General features: G+C 36.5%; 1 protein-coding gene across 2 annotated transcripts in view; it reads right to left on the reverse strand.

The window, feature by feature from the left end:
• INPP4B (inositol polyphosphate-4-phosphatase type II B) overlaps positions 1-20,686 on the reverse strand; it is an 805,823-nt gene extending 785,137 nt beyond the window's left edge. For both annotated transcript variants that reach the window (XM_032333488.1, XM_032333487.1), the window contains exon 1: positions 20,433-20,686. The gene's annotated coding sequence lies outside the window, so the exon portion shown is untranslated. The remainder of the gene's footprint in view (positions 1-20,432) is intronic.
• Positions 20,687-20,929: the final 243 nt, after the last annotated feature.

Below are 20,929 nucleotides of genomic sequence, written 5' to 3' on the forward strand. Positions count from 1 at the left end.
CTCTTGAAATGGCACAATACCCATCCTCCTGCACAGGTCTGCCTCTCCAATGTTTCAGCTTCAGTGTCTTCATCTATAATAATGTTCTTTGCAACTGTTGTTTCTCCTTGGAATCTCACAGCCAGCTAATCCTGTGTTTCCATTCACTTTGACAGGAGCTCTCTCCACTATGGTCTTCACAAACTCAACTCTCCAGCTTTTGATTCACAGGAAAAATGAATAACCCAGCAAGCTCTCTCAAGTAGCCAAGATAAAGCACAATAACCATTTTCATTTTTAGAAGCTCTTGAAAGCTTGTCACTGTTGTTGAAATAGCTTTTCCTTTGCAGCTACTAAAGTCTGCGGTAGCATCTCTTTGTTCACTGGTCTGTTGGTGCCTTTCTGTAATATGCTCCCAAAGTCATCTCCCCACCATTGTTTTCAGGGCTTACTATAGAACACACATCAGTTCTCACCTTACTGCTTCTAACAGTCACTTGCTTTCAAGGTCGGTCACCTCTTATTTAGAAAAGCCAGAAATCATTTATTTCGAGGGCCAGTCTTTGGTTTGCCTCTACACAACAGTAGCTATTTATCCATCCTATTCCTGGCAGGAAGACTTTCATACACATGAGTCAGTTCCAAGTTGTCAGCATAAGAGCTGTGAATATAGATACAGATTTCACCCTAGTTCTCTACCCCGGTGCACTTAAAGTGCTTTCCTATATATTAAGGTGTTGCAAGCTCTGAATATTAGCAAAAGTTAATTTCCTTTAATCTGTTCTACTTGAAGCTAAGTCTTCAAGCCCAACCATCCAATTTAACAAAGTCACAAACTAATAGGTCCTCATAACAACTGGGACAAAAAGCCAATCATAATTTGTTACTATTCACCAGGAGAGATGCAATAATATCCCCCTCAGCAGACAGAAAAATCCCACTAACAACTGCAGCTGTTTAGAATTCTACATGTCCACATATATTATCAACGCATATATTTTTAAGGGAGGGGTAAAAATATTTAACACTGCCTGCTACATAAAGGAGAGGGAAGTCCAGAAGCAAAGTTGTATTTCCTGAAGATAAGGGCAAGCTTCAAGAAACTGAAGCTTAATGAAGTATTTATCCATTGTAGGATTGCCACTGTTCCAACCACTTCTGCCTATAGTACAACAAACTAATCATTCTCTGTTTGGACACATTAACCCCAATCTTTATTTTTATTTATAATTTTTTATTTTTTTATAAACATATATTTTTATCCCCAGGGGTACAGGTCTGTGAATCGCCAGATTTACACACTTCACAGCACTCACCAAAGGACATACCCTCCCCAATGTCCATAATCCCACCCCCCTTCTCCTAAACCCCCTCCCCCCAGCCACCCTCAGTTTGTTTTGTGAGATTAAGAGTCACTTATGGTTTGTCTCCCTCCCAATCCCATATATGAACTGGACATTTACTAGGTGCTAGAGATTATGTTAAACATTAGGGAGGTATTGGTGAAAATTGGCAACACAATCCTGGCCCAAAAAGAGATTACAATCGATGGTGAATTAAAGTAATAATTAATTTATAAATGTAAGATGATACAGGAACAGAGAATTGGAGAACTCCGAAGTACCTCAAGTTTAAAGGACAGGCAGGGAAATGACATTGAGAAGGATGACAAGGTAAGACAACAAGTGAAAAAACAAAACTGGTCATCTCCTTTCACACCAAAGTCCTAGACTTCAGACAAATTGCCATTATATATAAGAAAATGTCTCAGTTGTACATTTAAATGAACAAAAAATCAAGAAAGGCTGGGGCAAATGTTAATACCAGAAAACTAGACCTTCAATTCCCCAAGGTAAAGCAGAACTGATATTAAGGTCTTGGGTCTGTGTCCTAAAGAGAAGACGACCCTGAGCCCCACACAGAACTGCAATACTCAAAAGTAAGGTACTGTATGTAAAAGGCAGCCTGGAAAACTTCCACTCATTACCAAAGGGAATAGATGAGGAAATCTGTCTGCCTTTATCATACATCTGGCAGAAAAATAGAAAACGATGGCCTTTTCTGAATAATGGTATCTATAACTATTCTTTAAGAGTCTGAATTTTAAGTGACACTGCTCATACAGAGAAGGTTGTGGAGGTCCATGGTATTTGGCAGAAATAAATGCAAATCTTCTTTGGTCCCACAAAGATTAACTTTAGTCAAAATGTGCTCACATTTAAAAATGAACATAAACTTAATAAAACAAGCCATCATGGCAAGAGTCAGCAGGAACACAAAAAATTATAGAACTTTAAGACTTAAGACATTAGACCTGACAGATATAAGTATGGATGAGATGCTAAAGAAATAAAATATGAGATTAAAATTTGAGAAAGGAACAAGAATGAGAGAAAATGATGGAAACAAATGTGAAGAGAAAAAGAAACGAAATACAATGGGCTAAATATCTTGCCTTAAACCCTCCAGATCCTCTCTTTCCACCCTTTTCTGCCATACTCTATACTCCTGTATTTATCTGACCTGTGTCTATCATCATATGAATCATATCACGATCCCTGTCTTCTGATTGAGTTTGGCCAGTGCTGAGCACAAGCAGATCAGAGGAAGGAAGGGGACCAAGTCCAGGCATTTATAACCTTTACTCTTCTCTGAGACATCCCCAGGACTGACTGTGCCTCTTGACAGAAGCTCAGTGCTCCTGTTCTACACAATCTTCCCCTCTTCCAGTTTCCAGCAACTTCTCCCTCTCCAACAGCTCTGTCACTGTTATTCCTGAGTTTCTGCACTCTTCCTTGTGGTTCCCTTTTACCCTAACCAGAAAGAAAAGATAGGTCACTACAAAGAAATTGCAATTGGACTAACAGAAAATTCTTAATAGTAGCATAGAAGCCAGAAAACTGTGGAACAATATTTAAAAGTGCTGAGAGAAAAACAGTAAACTTGGAATTAACACTATTATTTAAGAGCAAGCCCCAAATAAAAGGAGCTTAAGATAAACAGAGAACCAAGAGCAATGACTAGTAATAGACTGATTATAATAAATATACTTAGAAAATAAAAAGCTATAGAAAAATAATTGTTAGAATAAGAAGGCTCAGTAAAGTAGCTGAATTAGGTCAATTTTTATATATGATTATCAAATAGTTAAAAATGTGATTTTTTAAGTGACAAAGGTCAATCTTATTTTAAAAAATAAAGTTAAAACAAATAATATAGTCTCCTTGATGTTTCAACATAGTTGTTACCTTGTGCCATTTCACCACAGAAACTCAATAAATAAAAACGTGATTTTTTAAAAAGATACCATTTCAAATAACTACAATAAAAATGAGGTATGTAAAAATGAAATGAACATGAGATGTAGATGACTTTTATAGAACAAATGTTTAAATTATATTGAAACACACTGAGAAAGAGAGAGCTACATTAGAATCATGGATATAAAATTATAATCAACATTGTAAGAGGCCAAGTTTATCCAAATTGATCTAAGAATTCACTGTAAATCCAATTAAAGAGGGATTTAGTTGGAAGAGAGGGATAAAAGTATGGTTGTTTATTTTTTCTTGTAATATACACATTTAATATATATAATAAAAATTTATATTCAAAAATTAAAGGAGAATCAATGTAAAGAAAAACAAAGGAAGATTTTTTTTTTTTAAAGGAATAGTTAACATGATCTGGTATTACCAAGTGGCCAGTGAAATAAAGACAGAGAACTACCCATGGAATATAACACAAAGTCTCTTAGTGATCCTTGCGAAAGCAGTTTCTTTGGAGCTATAAGGGTAGAGATCAGACTTCACTGAAATGGGAAAATATAGGAAACCCGTGGAAGAGAAATGAGGGTTGCTGGAGTGAATTATGCAGTAGAGAGGGTGTTTTACTCTTTTGAACATGTGAAAATCTTGCATGTATTCATTGTTCATTGGAAGGAAGCAGACAAGTGAAGATAGGAGAGAGAAAGAATGATGGCCATGTAGAGATCCCTAAGATTCCATGAGAACGTAAGTTGTGTGCAAAGGTGTAGGGCTTAGTTTGGCCATCCAGGAAGGAGGAGAAGATGGTGACAAGTTGTATGAGTGGAGTTGATGGGGGCGGGGGGTATTAAAAATAAAGCTTGCATTGGCTTTTATTTCTATTAGAAATTAGTGGTAAGAGAGTTTAGGGGTATATCTTCCCCTAAGAACATTTTCCAGTGCCTAACTTAGATGTTGGTAACTCCAGTAGAAAATTCAAATGGATGAACAGGAGAATCTCATACCTACACATAGATATTAATTCCACCAGATCTAGGTCACAAATTGCATGGGTGTTCCATGTAGCAGAGTCCTCATGCGTCAGCCAAGGATATGGCTTCACATTAGTGGTTCTATTTGACTCTACAAAAGTTGTTAAGAAGACAAGCTATAAGGAGAAAATAAAGTAGTAAGACTACAGCTCAGAGTGCTGTTGAGCAAAGGAAATGTTAGTTGTCTGCTTTTGCATATTAAAACATTCATCTCCCCACAGGGGAGCAGCTCCAGCAATTTCTCTGCAAATGTCTTCTACAAGGATTCACAAGGGTGAAGAAAGACTTCTCACTATCCATTAATTTAAAGAACATGGTTCATACAGATCCCCTGTGCTTTCAATGAATTATGATCAGGCTGAAACCACCAATTCCTCTTAGTGTTTGTCTAAAAGTATTTTTTCCTCTTCCTGAGATTAAGCTCCTGTGTTGGGTGATCTGCAAATGAACCTCCCCATAAAGACTGGCAAACAAATCTGCAATGGTCACGCAATGTTAGCTCACAACACTGTCTTCCGTTAAGAAATAGAAGACTTTTCATAGAATGAGATTTAATGCATGCTTATCTTAATGAAGAGTTGTCACCCAAGGTGTGCTCATTTTCTTCAAATATATTGTTCTTACAGTGTAGATAAAGTCCCACTGGTACTCTGTACTATAAGTAGCATGGCACAAATAAATCTTAGCAATGTTGGCACCATACAGTGTAAACAAATCCTTCCTAAATATAAAATATATTTTGTGCTCAAGATATACCTTCTAAGACAGTAGGAGGGAAAAACAATCCAGCCTGTACAGTGGTTTTTCTGCAGTTAGCTGCCAACTTCTATAGATGGCTGTAACCAGTGCATTTTACAGAGGTTAACATTTATTTCTATTTATGTGGAATATTCTGAATAGAAAATTCAGTGACAAGTAAAATTTTTAAGTGTGCCCAATGCATATAGAATGACCTTGTAAATGAAGCACATTGGATTCTATAGCTCTCATGAAAAACACAGCAGATGTTTCCTTCCACCTATGATGTTATTCAGGCCACAGAAAAATTTTCGCTAGAATGTTCAAAGTGCATGATTAAAGGTTTCCAATTGCTGGGCAATTTTATGCTCATATTTATCATAAATTCTCCAGATATTATATGTATTTATATTCAACAGATTGATCCAACCAGAGCCAAATAACCATTTTCCCATCTTAGAGAACAAATAAATGGCAAAGGGAAGTATCCTACAGGTATCTACATTGTTTCTAGCCAGACCTCCTCTTTGGATGGGAACCATCTCCTTCCCCTTTCATGACCACAACTCGGACAGCACACATTGCCTCTAGCACCATGGTTGCAAGCCACCCTCAAAGGGGCAATCATCTTCTTTTCTTACCAGTTTAAGCTCCAGGAAAGAACCTCCAACATAGAACTGGCAAGAAGAATATAGGGCTTCCATGTACTTCTACTACTGATATTCAAAGAGTCAGATTGCAAGAGTAGGGTCCTTAAGGGATTGGATCAGAATCTTGGATCTACCTCTTCCTAAATATGTAACTAGACCGTGTTATATTTAATTTCTGTGCCTTAATTTTCTCACCTGTAAAATGGGAGTAACAGCAGTGCCTACCTCATACAGTTGATGGGAGTAAAAGAGGAAATGTGAGTAAAGCACTCTTATTGTTCAATAAATACTAGCTATTGTTATTTTCAGCAGAATAGAGCATATATGTGAGTTATCATGAGGATTTCTTTTTCCAATTTATCTCAACCTTTTATGCTAATTCTTATCGATTAGAAAGGTGTAGTTAAAAAAACAAGACAAAACAAAAACTCTACAAATTACTCAGCCTCAAAAAGAAGTTCTACATGGTGTTTGTAATTATTTTCCATAATCCACCTGCTGAAATGTAATAAATACTTCAATGGACATATTTATATAGGCTCTGATGTAGCAAATATCCTGAAGGAGGTTAAACCATATTCAGGTCAGGTAAGTGCCAAGCACGTGGCAGGCCCTCCACAAATGTTCATTCCCTTCGCACTTCCCTCACTTTGTCCCTCACTAATTCTTATAAAGGCACATGCATAAAGGAGCATACATACGTGTGCATGTGTACACTTGTGTATGAGCACACATATGCACGCTGACATTTCAAAGACCAGATTATTCCTGGGATAGCAAGGGCTTTACTAAAAGATTAAAGTTCTTCTAAAAAGTACCATTTTTAGATCAGTTATTTTATCATACCATTACCAGTCCTTTTCATGTTCTAACACCTTTAACAGCACAGTGATTTCTTCCAAGTAGAGTAAGCCCCATTCTGCTGATTATTCATTTATCCAAAAAACATTATTGAGGCCTATCATGTGCTATGCATTCTACTGGATATTGGGGCCAAAGAGTCTCCATCCTTGAGAAATTACTAATATAGAGGAAGAAGCCACATAAACCAAACAAAGACACAAAATAAAAATACCAAATGAACAAAAATCAAATAAAGAGAAATTAAAAATAAATAAAAAATGAATTGCATGATGAAGTTGATATAACTGCATAACTATTCTATATGTCCAGACTTTATGTAATGTAATTATGTATGTAATTGTGTTCAGCAAAGGAACCTCCTTCTTTTCATTGATTGACCCTATTGATATGATTGATATGATCAATAAGCATATTTTTAAAATGTGAACTTATAGAATGTATCCATCTTAATAACATATTGTTTTCATATCACTTTATATATTAAGATTTCATTTAAAATTCTACTGTCAAAAGTTTAGAAAATACTATCAGATAACTAATATCTCAATTCCTTGTTCATTAATATAATAATAAAAAGTATTAATCATAATAATAAAAGAGCTTGAAGACTTACCATGTTCTGACATGGTACCCTAAAGACTCCTTATTATAGTTAATCTTCATAACATTTTTGTAAGTGGGTGTTAATGAACCAGTTTATAGATAAGGAGATTATGGCTTGAAACTCATCAGAGTAGACTCTGAATTGTTTTTGAAAACTTTTCTTGGCTGTGCCCATAGATAATTCCTTAGCCCTTCTCCATTTGACAGGAAAAAATAACTACATATTTGGATGAGAATCTGTACTAGGTTCTCAGTTTTCACAAAATAATGTCAAGTCTATTATTCTATTTTAAGCTGTAAGTAACATATAGTATAGTCAAACCAAAACACTACCAGAAAACATAACATTGAAGTATATGCTACCTTTTACTAAAGTTTTCTTTTATGTGATAGTACAGGTAAAGAATAATTTGAGTACTATGTAATCCATTTGGGTTTTTTGTTTTTGTTTTCTAGAAGACACAAACTCAAATGCCTGCAAGGGTTGGACAATTAACACATATAGGTGAAGTGGGTCCAGTGTAAGATAACAGAGTAATAGAGACTGTTGCTATCTGAATAGACATACCTTATCTGAATATTGAGTTAAACCCAATATTTGTTTTAAAAAATCCTTTGTCTAAGGCAATTTAAATTTTGTCTAAGACAATTTAATTTTTTTAAATATACTTATGTTGTCATTTATTCTAGAAATTCTCAATGGCTACTACACAAAAATGAGGAATTTCATCTATTATACCTATGGAGTCAATTCATTACATTTGCAATTAAAATTTTTCACTAGAGACAGAGAGCACATGCACACATGCAAGAAGCGAGAGAGAGAGGCAGAGGGAGAGGAAGAGAGAGAGAATTTCCAACAGGCTCCCCTCTGAGTGCTGAGCTTGATCAGTCAGCTTGATCTCATGAGCATGAGATCATGACCTGAGCCAAAATCAAGAGTCAGATGCTTAACAGACTGAGCCACCCAGATGCCCATGTACTTAGAAAATTTTAACTAAAAAAAAAAAAAAAGAAGAAGATTAACTTGGATAAATTCAAATAAGTTTATCTCTCTATTAAAGACACCTGCCACCTGCCCCTATCCAAGATGAATTGAATGTAGATAGATCCTTGGTTACATTTAGAACTATAATCAAGTCCTAAATGATCATTCTGAGGACCTAATAATAGGAAAATAATTAAATTAATGATTATTGATATTTTAACACTATGCTTTTGTAGTATATTTTGTGTCTTTTTTTTCTATACAATCCCACTTAATTCTCACTACAAATCTATGAGAGAGTTATCATTATCTGTACTTAATAAATGAGAAAACAGGCTCAGGTACCTTACAATGACTTTCCCCAAATCACTATGGCCTAGATTTGGAAGAACAAAGACCTATACCAGTTCTTTTTAATAAATGCAACAGTCTTTTCAATGCAAAACAGCTGTGTCTAATGCTAGACTACATGGAGTCAGAATCAAAAACATGCATGTGACAGAAAGCTGCTCTTCCTATTTGGATGGATCCAGAGCTCTTCTATATTGGGCCTCTCCTCAGTACCTCACCCAGACTATCTGATGAGAGCCTTATAATATTAAATAATTGCTAGCTTTCTATCCAAAATCACAGGATTTGGATAGAGATTTTAAATTTCCCAAAATATATTTTTCTACCTAGAGCACTTGAGATATTACATTGGATAGTATTCATATTAACAAATTTAATATTTAAGGCATACTACTTTTAGTCAAGCTCCAAAATATATCTTTCACATTATTATTGAACTGCTATAAAAACTCAGTATCTTTGCACATAGCTTTACTGTAAGGCATCTCAAATCATTTTTGGAAGTATTCAGGGAATAAATTATGAATAAATATGTAGAAATACATAAATAAAAAATACTGAGCTTCTGCCATCAAAGGACAACTTGAGTTCAGATTTTATATCATTTTTATTCAGAGAATATTGAAGTAACACTTTAATAATCAAAAACTGTCTTTTCTTTCTCCTGAATACAACAGACTACATAAAATCTTATACCCATTACTTCCCTACACTTTTCACCATGTTTGTGGAGATAAGATGACCAACCATGCCATTTGCTCTAGCCTCTCTTCCTTTTAGTCCTGAAATTCCTCAGTCCCAAACAAATGAAAATTTTGGTCATCTTACAATGGAGCACAGGAATAGTTAAACTAAAGTTCTTTGAAGGTGCCTCTTGAACTAAAGCTGTATTTTTCAGTGAATTTTTATCATTTTTTATTATAATTAATGTTTATGTGCTAGAAACAGATAACACTTTCTTTGCTGTATACTGTCTGCACTAGTCTATTTTTTCTTTCACATATTCTTTCTTAGCATCATATTACCCAAGAGATTTTGACAGGGAAATTTCAACAAGTGGTAGAAAAAGTCTCTTGAGGCTTTGAGAGGATTTTCATCACTGCTAGTGCATTGTTACTTCAAGCATTCAACTAAAAAGGAATATATAAACCCTGGCATAGAAATTAGAAAATCTTAACAGAAGCAAATTATAAGCTCTTCTCTTGTTGTCTTTTGTTGTTGATCTCGAATATTTAGCCTATGAAATGAAAAGTAGATGTTACTAGAACCTGACTTGGTATCCCATCCATGGGTCAATTTTAGGCAATCCATGCAATTTTAGGCAGGGAAATGAACACAGTCCTCACCACCTCACCTAATCCTTGTAACTCATACATAACTTACATGCACAATTCCACCACACAGAATTGCCCTTGGAAGTGATAAAACTGGAATTGGAAGTATAGATGAGAAGGCCTGAAGACCACACACACCCCCACACACACATACATAATACTTCTCCTACTTATCTGTAATTTCCTGAGACACAATGCCAGCAGAAGTAGGATCCATTAGCCTGAGATAAATAAGTTCTCCCCTTAAAAAAAACCTGGAGGACTCAAGTTAATAAAAGCAAGACATTATCTTCTGAATGATACCAGTAACAAATTGTTTAACATACCATGATCAGTGGGAAAGAGCTGGAGTATATAGCTACATAGCACTTAAGAAACTCATGAACATATTGTGTGTGTGAAAATACTTCCAGATTTCCATTCTAAAAATCTGCATAACTGGAGTATAGACACAGATGAATAAATTACAGCTTCTGGCTAGTTATCCAACCCTGCCACACCATTGTAATGGGATAAAATTGATGATCTTAGAGGCAATTATGCTGGATTTGACAACTGGAAACCAAGTATCAAACTGAGAAATGTTTGCTGCCTTGTATGCTATTGATATACAAAGTAATACATATTTTTGGACAATTTTATGACATCTCATTAGTAAGCTGTTGAAGTTGCACAATTATTCATATTGATGTTTTAAATATTTATACTAAAGGTATCTTCTTGAGATAATTTAAGTAACATGATTTAACCTAAATATTTGTTTAAAACAAGGTTGTAATCCAGTAATGGGAAAGAGAAACTTTCAGGCCTCCTGGGTCCCTCCTTCCAGGGACAAAGAGATGCCATTAGGCCAAACATATGACTATGAATGAGCAAAACTAATGTGAGCTCATGGTGCATAGAACAGGCTCTATTATTCCTTGGTCAGTCTGAAGAATGAAACATGAGAAAGGAAAGTACTTTGGCAAAATAACTGATGTCTAGTATAAGCCCTTATATATAGCATGAAAAATTCTCCATATCAAAACTTTACTGAGACACACACCAGGTTCCTGGATAAGAAGACTAGATCTTGTAAACTTGTCAATTCTTCTTAATTTCATTTATATACTCAATGAAAACTACAACTATTTTGGGGACAGCTTATCAAATTATTCTAAAATGAGTCTGGAAGAAATATCAGTGAGATTCTTAAAAGCTACACATAGACACAGAAAAAATTCAACAAGAAAAGAGTATCAATCTTATCAGATATGAAGCAAATAAAAACATTTAAACCCGTGTGATATTAATAAAAGAATTGATGGAAAACTAGACCACGCATACCAAAACCAGAAACCCACTAAGAAGGAGTGTGTATACTTACCTTTACAATAAGACAATTTATGATATTATGTGATAGAATAACAAATAAATGGGGAATGAATGGATTGATTATTCAGAAACTGCTGCTGGAACATGTTTAACTCTTTTTAGGAGATAAATTAAGTCTTATCTCATACCATACACCATCACAATGTTGGGTGGACTCAAGAGAAAAAGTCATTGAAGAACTGGATGTAAATTCTTTTAGGGGAAGAATAATTCAGGGAAATTTTAATCTGTTCTATGAATGAGAAAGTATTATCTAAGCAAAACAAGCAATAGTGGAAATATGACATTCAACTTCACTAGACACATTTTCAACTTTTATATGTTAAAGAAAATAGTATAGATGACATAAATGACAAAGAAACAGTGCCCCTAATTCATAAAGGATATTGAAAATGATGAAAACCAAGGTTCCAATACACAAACCAGCTGAAGATAGGAATTCATATAAAAAAAGTATAAATGAAAATAAGAATTTCAAAATTTTTCAACCTCGTCTAATCAAACAATCGTACAACAAGAAAGTAGCACTTTAAAGCCTAGATTTAAAATAAAATCAGCCACAGGCCAGGACCTAATTATACCACTTCCCAGTTGCCTGACCTTGGATAAGTTACTTAACCTCTCAAAAAATAAGTTTTCTACTTTAAAATGGGACAATAATATTCTTCTCTTACAGTTGTAAGGATTAAATGAGATAGTATAAAGGTCATACATGATGAATGGCCTGTAAGAGATGTTCAGTAAGTGTTATTGTTGTGATTATTGATGATGATATTGGTGGTGGTGGTGTTAACAATCATCTTCACCTTTCCCAATAACAAGATTTAAAAAAAAAAAAATATCCCTCAGCCCTGCTGAGGATGGAGATATGACTTATGTTCTTTCAGGGAGAATGGAAGTAGGTGCAGTTTTTCTGGAGAACAATTTGGAAATATGTGTTAAGAAGTTTTTAAAAAGCTCAAGCCCTTTATCCAGTATACTACTTCTAGAAATCACTCCTAAGATAACAGTGAAAAATATAGAAAAGGAATACTAGAAAATGAGGTCATACAGGAAATGCTCATCACCACGTAGTAACAGCAAAAGACTTTTACAATAAGGTAAAAGTCTAAGTTGAGAGAACAAGAGTAAACAAATGATAATGATCTATAGGCCTAACTAACAGAAAGCAACTAAAAATTGATAGAAAAATTGTTTACAGGCATGGTAAAAGTAATTTTTCTTTTGTATTCATTGTAGTAAACTAGAACAAAGACAAGCACAGTACCTGGCACATACTACCTGGTACATTGCTCAATCAAAGTGTAAACTGAATTGAACAACAAAATTGTAAGTGGAAAAATAATTAGAATACTCATTTTCTCACACACACACCCCTTGAACATAGGTTAATCTCAACAGGTCAATCTTTTGTAAGACAGTCACAGGAAATCCTAGAAAGAAATATGATGATATGTTAACAATATTGTCTTCAGGTGATTTTTTTTCTGACTCTTAAGATTTGTCTCTACTTGCCAAATTTTTTTCAATGAAGACTTATTACACTTATAATCAAGGAGGAAAATGAGTAGGGGGAAAAAAAAAAGGAAAGAAAGAATCCCAGAAATCAACTGGAAGCCAACAGGCTCAATTATTCCTCATTACACTATTCCAAGTATGTACCATTCTTCACTCCCACCCGAATATAAAATGAGAAGTGGAAATATGAATAGCATGAATAAATTGGGAGGCAGCCTTAAAACAGCCCAGGAAAGAAAACATTATAGTAAATTTCAAAGATAAAGTCAAAATATCATAGGTCTAATATTAAGAAAAGTATACAGGGGCTTTTTCCCCATATAATTCATACATATGAAAACTATAGCATGACAGATGAACCCTTTCAATATAAATTACTTGTTTTCACTACTATGGAATTATATTTTCTCTTAGACACATAATAGTCTCAAAGATTTACATAGTGGTTACCATCAGTTTTTTGAAATCTGAAAGAATTTTATTTATTTAAAATTCTAACTCTACACAAAATATAATAGGTATATTTTAGAATATCCATGATATTCTCAAAGGGGAGGAGCAACTCTGAGATTCCCATATTCTGAAATACACTCATCAGGGATAATTAGCCCAGGAACGTAAAGTGCCATGTTACCTGGAGCACAAAATCACCCAGAGGTATAAACTCTTGGTCACTGGCTAAGCTCATTCACTGAAAGGTCAGTTTCCAGGACTGGGTGATTTAAATTCATTTCAGCAAAACTATAGCTTACTATATGTCAAGTACCTGTAAGATTAATGGTAAAATCTTGACTCATGCAAACTGAATTCTTGCATGCCAAGGGTTTGCTCTATGTCTGCCTCTTTAGAAGTAAAATGCTATATAAGGGAACTGTGATGATGAGGTATAGAGTCAACATTTTTTTTTAAATAATTTTTTATTTTTTTCTAAAGATTTTATTTATTTATTTGACAGAGAGAAATCACAAGTAGGCAGAGAGGCAGGCAGAGAGAGAGAGAGAGGGAAGCAGGCTCCCTGCTGAGCAGAGAGCCCGATGCCGGACTCGATCCCAGGACCCTGAGATCATGACCTGAGCCGAAGGCAGCGGCTTAACCCACTGAGCCACCCAGGCGCCCAATTTTTTATTTTTTATAAACATATATTTTTATCCCCAGGGGTACAGGTCTGTGAATCACCAGGTTTACACACTTCACAGCACTCACCAAAGCACATACCCTCCCCAATGTCCATAACCCCACCCTCCCTTCTCCTAACCCCCTCCCCCCAGCAACCCTCAGTTGGTTTTGTAAGATTAAGAGTCACTTATGGTTTGTCTCCCTCCCAATCCCATCTTGTTTCATTGATTCTTCTCCTACCCACTTAAGCCCCCATGTTGCATCACCACTTCCTCATATCAGGGAGATCATATGATAATTTAAAAAATAATTGATGCTGAAAATGCAACAATTATTTTTTAAATTGCCCTTCATACAGCCCCTATTTTTGGTAAATAACTACTTCACAAAGGTATTTCCTTTGATATAATTTCTAGGATTTGATTTCAGAAACTCGAGGGAGGGGAAAAGCAAGTGGGACTGTGGATGACACAAGAATAGATATGATCTAACAATTGTTAAAGCCAGCTGGAGGTACTTGTGAGTTTGTTGTATTATTCTGCGTTTTATTAGATTTGAAATTTTATGTTGTAAAAATTTTTAAAAGAAACGTATTTCTTAATTATGCAATTTATATTGAATAATGTTTCCCTTGGTCTCCATTCCTACAACAGTCATGTCCAGTAAACATGGTGAAACACCTACCAAACTGATCCTGAGGAAGTTCCAGCCACATGGTCCCATTCTGGAGCACTGATGATGGAATAAATTGATTTACTCTGCCAAGACCCATAATTTAATCATTTAGCCAAAGACAGAGATATATACATCTAGATTAACCAAGAAAAATGGTGTATATAAACTTCAGTTGTCCTAATAACCAGTAAATTGTAGTGATACATAACTAATTCAATTTGGTCATTGTGCTGGCCAGGCCATCACTATAACAGAGGATAGCAAAGGATTTGCTGAAGCATCAGTAAGACAATCTGTACTTTTTTTTTTTTTTTTGCCTTGTCCCAACAGCAATGAGATAGAGGAAAAAAATTAACAATCATAGTATTCAACCCCCTAGGAAAAAAATGTTCTTTCTCAGCCTGTGTAGTGAGAGGATTAGGATTAAAATACAGTTAATATGATGTCTATTTTAGAATGGCCATATGGCTTCTTCCCTATCATGTTCACTTAATTTTCCCTTCCTTTTCTCTTACTCCATCATAAGCAGAATTCTGGCATATTTAATTCAATTAATTCCTAACAATCCCTCATGTAAGCAACCCTACATAAAAGCAGAGTATGTTAAATATTACCATCAAATCTTAAAGTCTTACAAACAATAGATCTTCTCAATATAGTGTTAAAGTTTTAGCTGCCAGTTGATTTCAATTTCATTAACACACTCACAATATAAATAAATTCTGTTTTAAAGAAAAGCTTTAATAATGAATATATTGCAATTAAATGACTCAAGGCTACTAAGCATTGCACACTGCCACCTAGTGCTAAATGTCTCTTTAACTCCAAATGCACAATGGATGTCTTCAGGAAAGTGGAAATGCTCTGTTTTGAAGCAAATTTATCCAGAAAGATAGATTGGAAGCATATTTATTTATAATTATTTCAATATAAGAAGACTTTTAAAATAAATGAAATTACACATACCATAAAATCAGCCCTGTCTTATAAATTCATGTAAGAAAGGTCTGATTAGATTAGTAAATATAAAAAACTACAGATTTTATTAATGAAGACATGAAATGTCTGGTTTTTTTAATATTATTTTTAATACTGTTCACCCAGTATGCAACATATTCTATTATGCATGTGATATATGCTGATGAGCTAGATGGAATATGTGTTTAGCTGGCAAGTTTGACATATGAAGATGTTTGAAAAGGCATCACAGGATGTTAAAAAATCACTAAAGATATTCACAAGCTTTCTTAAGGACATAACTATAATCTCACCTCATCTACAGGTTATAATTTCAATTTCAGATGCCACTGGTTTTTAGTTCTACCTTATTTTCCTAGAGGTGAATAATTTCTTTGTGTTTCAGTTAAGCTAATCACTATAGGTCATCTCGATCTTTTGACTAAAAAAATAAATCCCCATAAAAATGAAATGAGATCATTTGAAAGACTAAAGGAAGGACTGCTATAGATTATTTTACTGTCCTAAGGTAGTATATTTTATTTGCTTCATTGTATTTTGCAATTGTAGTCCCCAGTTTGGTCTACTTAATACGCATAACTACCTATTTTAAGAACTTAAGTGAAAAGTAAAAGACTCATATTTCTGTCAATTAAGTTTTTTCATAGTGAAAAATAATCAGAGGGTTTTTTTAAACCATTTTACTTAGCTTTTTCAGAATCACACACCTTTTTGAGAAACATAAAAATCTCAGGTTCTCCTTCTGAAGTACTTAAAATTTACAAATGAAAGATATATTTAAAACAATATATGGAAATTTTTAAGAGTTCTATTTTTAGTTTGATCTCATAAGATCAAACTAGAGATTTCAATGTTGACGTTACTCCAGTAATTTAAAATCAGCATGAGTATTAAGGCTTCCTGTATATCCTATAAACATTTTCCATCCTTGGAAATGTGGACAATAGAGAATGTCATTCAGTGACTTCAACATTAGGCCTTTTGCACTGATTCATTTTAATAACCACAAGGTCACATAAAAATAGATGATAGACAAATGGATGAAAAGAAACACAGGAGAAAGAAAGAAGGGAGAAAGTGAGGGAAAGAAAGACAGAAGAGGAAAGAATTTTTCCTTTAAGGGAAGTGTTACCTCCATCGCCTCAAAATCTTAATTTGGATAATTCTCAAAGGAATCTTTGATCAAAGCCACATGATCTAGAAAACTTCTCAAGATTTCCTTTAATCAGCTTAACCAAGTGACTACTGCCAAGTCTATTTCACTTAGTTCTATTAAGGCTACTTTGAGGCTCTTAGTGCTATTTTGAGGTCTTTACCACATACTCAAGAAACCTAGTTGATATGCCTGCCCAAGGCAGAAGAAAGATTTACTCAAAATATCGCAATTTGAGAAACTCAATTTGGAAAATATGACTTAAGAACACATATTATTTTGAAATCCAATTATTCACACTATGTTGGGATTACATTTATTATGACATCTCAATGTTCAGTAAATTTACAATTGAGTAAAATGTCTTAAGTTGTAACTCCTAGATATTCCCTTGGCCTTATGGTATATGGTCTATAACAAGATAATTCCAGAAAATAAGACAGTGATTACAACTATGCCTGATAAAAGGAAAAACACTGCAGTTGCAGATATATACACAACATAAATTATATTATATTATATTATATTAATCATATTACTATAAAATTTCAACAACATTTTTAAAATTCTCCTGTTAATCTACAAAGTAGTGAAAAGGTATAAAGCGAAGGAACTAACAAATCCTGATTCAAATGACAATTATGCCTGAGACTCTGAAGATTCCTTAGAATTTTCTTACAGATCTTAGTGTGTTTTTCTAGGTACATACTGCATTTAAAGTTTTGGAAAACCAAGGTTATGTGTATTTACACACACACACACACACACACATGCACACACACACAAATGCGATTGTAATATCATCATTTGGATGCATCTAAAAATAAATATTTAAGCTGAAATTATTTATCTAATAGCCTCATTTCTTAAGCTTGAATATGAACGTATGTATACTTAAGAGTGTGTCCTAAGGTCTATAAACAAGAATTTCTAACTCAACATAAAATAAGTAGCAACAAAATGGCCTATCAAGCAAATTCCCTAAGGCTTTAGAAAGATAAGACATGTTTAAAAATTAGAGAATACAGAAGAGAAAGACATAGCTTTGAAATGAACATTACATTTAACTTGAGATTATTTAAAACAGCACATCTCTATCTATTAGAAACCCCATGGTTATAAAAGGCAAAAACATATTCCACAAAGACTACAAAAATCATGATATTGGTATGTCTAATATTAGACATACTGGAATTGCATACTGAAATAAGAATATGTAATAGATATTCAATAAGCATTTTTTTAAATTCAATTTTATTTTTTCAGTGTTCCAAGACTCATTGATTATGCACCACAGGCAGTGAGCATTTTACTCACTAATTATGATTTTATAATTCTTTTAACTTTGTATTCTCAGATGTCAGACACTTACCCAGAAACAGAAATCTAGTTGGTTGCTAAGAAATATGAGAGCAGTTTGCATTTTTTTTCTGTATCTTTAGGAGAATTGCTCTCTTGGGTTTTACCTCCAAGTAGTAAAAGTTAACTCTGCTACCCATGTAGGGACCTGTATTACTTGTACTAAAAGAAACTTCCATGTCTCAAAAAAGAAACGAATTACTCCCAATTCACACAATTTAAAACAAATATCTGGGTTTTCGTCCAAGCTTAATGACTTTCCATTTCACGCAACTAAAATATAATACATTGTTTTATAAATTTAACTGATGAGTTTGAGTCTTTTCACAAAAAGTTTATGATAAATGAAGTCATTCAGTCAGCTGGCACTCCCAAAGTAAAGTTCAAATCCAACATTTTAAAAGTATTCTCTGCCTGTAACTTTGACCATGTGCTTCTTTGAACAACTAGAGGGAGAAGACTATCTCCCTTGGTCTATCTGGGTTTTCTTATGTTTATGGAAAGATCAAAAGCAAAACACGGTTACAAATATGTACATTCTAACTGGTCATTAGTTTATCACAAATAAATATTGATTTGCCTAATCAAAGAGAATATTCATCCAAAATAAGATCCATAATTCAATCAGCACATACGTTTCTTAATGACAGTGAACATTTAGACTCTCTCCACATGTAAATTTCATAACCTTTCAAGGACAATCTTCTAGATCACATTTTAAAGAAAGAGGCTGAAAAAGCATTCCATGGCAGTAACATTTTACATTACTATAAATGTAAGAGGTTTAATTTTTAACACCCACATACTTATCACAAACCAATTAATCATTTACTCTGACTTATTATCAATGTTTTACTGGAACATATTGAAACACAAGATAATGTACTTCTCTGTCTACTAAGTGAGATAAAGCGCACTTGCCCAGTCCCCTTTTTACTCAACTTCTTGCACATTTTCAGCCAGCTGCCCTGTTGCTGATCCCTTGTACCTCATATGCTGCTTTAGCAGTAAGTCAGATTACTACCACGTCTGGTCCAGGACCCATTAAGAAAATTCCTGTTACAAGTAAGGTCTTTGAAATGTAGTTTTACATCTATAAAAGGGCTATAGAGTGCCCACCTTGAGGGGACTCTGTTTTCTGGGCTTTTACTTATTTTATAAACTCACACCTTTATAAACAAGTTCTGTCTCACTGAGGGGAAGAGGGGAAGGAGATATGCAAAATGTAACACCTGGAGTCATAAAATGTAATGACCTCAAACAACACATCTCAGAAAGGGGGCGGGGGGGGGGGGGACTGGTTCCAGAGAAGGGAAAAAAAAAAAAGAGGCAAAGGAGCGAATCTGCACCACTAAAACAGGAGTAATAGAAAACCCTCTCAGGTTTTTCCAGTAAGTTTTGTGCAGCAGCAGCAACAACAACCCAATCAAGATGCGCACCCTCACCGTCATAAAACCTCCTGTCCCCAAACAGAAAACAGCGGGTCCCTCTTCACTGTGTCCTCAGGGACAGAAACCACCCCCAAAAGAAAAGAGATTTCAGAGGCACAGGGAGGGGCAAAAACAGGTATGTGTAGATCCAGCATCCTCATCTCCCTCCCAGCTACAAGCCTGAAAGTCCACTCAGGAACCAGCCCTGGCTCCTAGACACCCTTCCGCCTGGGCCCTCCCTGCCGGAGGTTGCGGAGTCAGCAGCGCAGTTTTCGGACTCCGGACAATGACCGCACCACCACCACCCTCCTTCCCCATGCTTTCACCCCAGGCCCTCGCTTTCTAACCCTATCAGCGAGACCTCATTGGGGTAGGACAAGAGATGCACCTCGGCCAAGAGGAGACGTGCCGGGCTTCTCTGCCGGAATGAGTTGCGGGGCGTAGGGTGGGGGTGGTCACGGAGAAGGGCTCCTTAGGAAAACCCAGGACAGGGGGCAACTGACACCTCAGGACCAGTCACCCTCGCTCCCGCCACCACCCCACCCCTAGCCTTAAAGCCGACTTCTGAGGCCGGTGGCGTCAGCTTGGCGCGGCCGGGATGGGGTTGAGAGAGAACCCCGGGCCACCGTGGCCTCTCTAAAAGGACTGCGCAGGTGGGCGCAGCCCTGGAAGGTCGACGAGGCCGGAGCTCAGAGTTACCCCGGGCCCAGAGAGTGTGAGTGCAAGCGAGAGGGTGAACCCACGCGCTCGCCGTGCCGAGGGGCGCTCGGCGGCAGGGCAAGCGCGGTGACAGAGGTACCCCGGCCACCGAGCAGAGACAGCTCATCCTACCCGCCGGCGACAGGGCTGGAGGGGCTACCGAGGCAGGGAGACTGGGAAACTTAATGCAAAACAGACAGCTCCCCCCGCCAGGACGTGTCCCCGCGCTCTCAGACCCGCTCCAACGCCTCTCGAATCACCCACCATCACCCACACCACCCTGCAAAAATCCCCACCGAGCCCTCAGATCCCGGGCGGATAATTACCTCTCCCGGAGGCGGAGTGGGGGGCGGCAGCAGCAGCAGACACTTTTAGCCTGACTTTCCTGCGTTCGCTTGTGAGCGTGTGCGCGCGGAGCAGGAGCTGTAACCTGCTATTTATAGACGCGAGCCTCAGCACCCGGGGCTGAGAACTGGGAGGAAGCGAGCAGGCGGCCGCGGCGGCGGCGGCGCAGGGCGCGGGCCGCGGCTCCCTGAGGCTCCCGCGGCTCCCTCAGGCGCCCGGCTCCGGCCGCGCTCGGCGCTCGCTCCCCGCCCTCCCGCCCGCCCAGCCGCGCGCGCCCAGGAGAAGTTGTCACCAGCGCGGCTGCCTCTCTGGCTGCTCACACGCCCCCTGGCACAATTGCTACTTTCTCCCCCCCACCCCCACCCTCCCTGCTCCTCTTCCTCCTCCTCCGCTTGTTCCGAGCGGTCTCCTCCCAATGTCACCAGCAACCGCCAATAAAGGCGGCAGCAGCAGCGACAGTCTCGCAACTGGCGCAGCT

This window comes from Mustela erminea, chromosome 2, assembly GCF_009829155.1.
Source record: "Mustela erminea isolate mMusErm1 chromosome 2, mMusErm1.Pri, whole genome shotgun sequence".
Classification (NCBI taxonomy): Eukaryota; Metazoa; Chordata; class Mammalia; order Carnivora; family Mustelidae; genus Mustela; species Mustela erminea.